At 42.8% G+C, this 1,928-nt stretch overlaps 1 pseudogene; it reads right to left on the reverse strand.

Moving 5' to 3' along the window:
* LOC102258875 overlaps positions 1–1,928 on the reverse strand; it is a 19,750-nt pseudogene that overhangs the window by 16,269 nt on the left and 1,553 nt on the right.

A 1,928-nucleotide genomic window follows, 5' to 3' on the forward strand; every position in this document is an offset into this window, starting at 1 on the left:
GGCTTCTGGCAGAGCGGTGCTCCCCCTGTGAGAGCACACTGACCACCAGGAGGCAGCTCCTGCATTGAGCGTCTGCCCCCTGGTGGCAGTGCATGTCATAGCAACCAGTCATTCCACTGTTCGGTCAATTTTCATATTAGCCTTTTATTATATAGGATATTTCCAAATATTCTGTCCCAAACTCAATATAAAAAATAGACCTGCTGTGATTCCATTAATGTTAAATTCATGAACTGACAAACTTTAGATATGATGACAGAAATCAGAATAGTGGTTACCTATAAGGAACTATTAACTGGGAAGACAGAGAGAGCTTTCTGAAGTGCTGGAAAAGTTCTAGAGCTCAACATGTTGATTACAATGTTAAAAATGATGGAACTGTACCCTTATTGTATTACGTCAATAAAAGAATCTATGGATTGTGTCAGAGCACGCAGCAGGAGCCCCACACGAGCTCTGGTGCTCTGACTGGTTCTGGGTGTCTGTGAGTCCATGTGTTCTTCTAAATTCTCCTAACCAACTACGACAGGACTGGTTCCTGCTTGAACCCTGTCCACTGTACTAACTGTTGGGAACTTAGTCCAAGTTCCTCCTTTATCCTCTGCTCACTAGTAACAGGTGTGGGGTCTGAGCCCCTCTGCCTGGGGCTGGACCTCCTAGTATGCCGGGTCTTACACAGAGAAGCAATGAGAGGTTGTAGGTATAGAAGAATGAGTCTTCATTGCTGAAGCCAGTGACCTTATAGCCATCAGACAAGAACAGTCCTCACAGCAAAGTCCATACAGGCAGGCATCCAGACACCGGCTGGTGAACATATATCTTTCCCATAAAGCAGCATCAGTCTCTGTACCCACAGCTATTAACTGAGCAGCCTCATGCTGCCTCCTAGACTCACCGCCTCACATCGTAGTGGTATCTGAGCTCTCTGGCTCCACAGCTTCTCCTGTCTCTCCTGCCCAGCTGCTCTCTCTAGCAGACTTCTTCACACAATCCATCCTAGCTGCTCTCTCTCCATACTCCAGCAGACTTCTTCTCACTCCCACCTTAGCCTATTCCAGCCCGGTCCAGCTAACTAGCTAGTTAGTAACCTAGTTTTATACCATTTAAACAAAGAAGACTTGGTGCCAACAGTGACTTCAATCACATTGGCTACTGAAGGGCAGTGAACCGTGTGTCCTTGCACCCGCTCATGGTATCTTGGTCTGATTAGGATTCCCAGGCTCAGAGTCCTTGAACATTCCCTTAGGCACATGCTCTGTGCTCCCACAGATTGAGAAACCAAAATTTAAAATACAGTTTTTATTCCAATTTGTGACCAACCTGTTAATTCCACTTGCATTTACTAAAAAGTTAACGGGGTCCAAAATTTTCTCCATTTCTTCAAGTACATTTTGTACATCATGTTCTTTGGCATCATCACAGCTGAATGCCAAAGGACCACTTACACTAACTTGTAACTTGAATTTTAAAATTATCCAATGCACATTTGTTAAGCATCTACTATGAGCTAGGCCTGTGCTAAACTAGAACATAGAGATGAAAGATGATGTCATGGGTTCCTGCTCCCAAGAAGTTCAATCTAATAAAACTGGAGTGGGGGCAGTGGGGAACAAGGAGAAATAAAGTAATAGTACCGAATATACACCTTAAAACTTGTTTTTAATCAACAAAAAGGGAAAAGCCTTTTGTGGGGTTCATAATGCTTTGTAAAATTTACCTAACAATACTTTTATCTTTGACACTGACCCCACCTACTCAATCCATCAATCTTCTGGGTTTTATATTCCTTTTTTGAAATGTATGTCTAATTCTCTTAGGGTTTTGTCCAGTTGTTTTCCTGGTCCTGCCCTGAGCATAAACTCTAGGGTTCCTTTTTTCTTTTCCTTCTTCATTATGGAACATGTTTTATTATTATTACTTTTCCTCCT

This window comes from Myotis brandtii, unplaced genomic scaffold, assembly GCF_000412655.1.
Source record: "Myotis brandtii unplaced genomic scaffold, ASM41265v1 scaffold14, whole genome shotgun sequence".
In the NCBI taxonomy this organism is placed as follows: domain Eukaryota; kingdom Metazoa; phylum Chordata; class Mammalia; order Chiroptera; family Vespertilionidae; genus Myotis; species Myotis brandtii.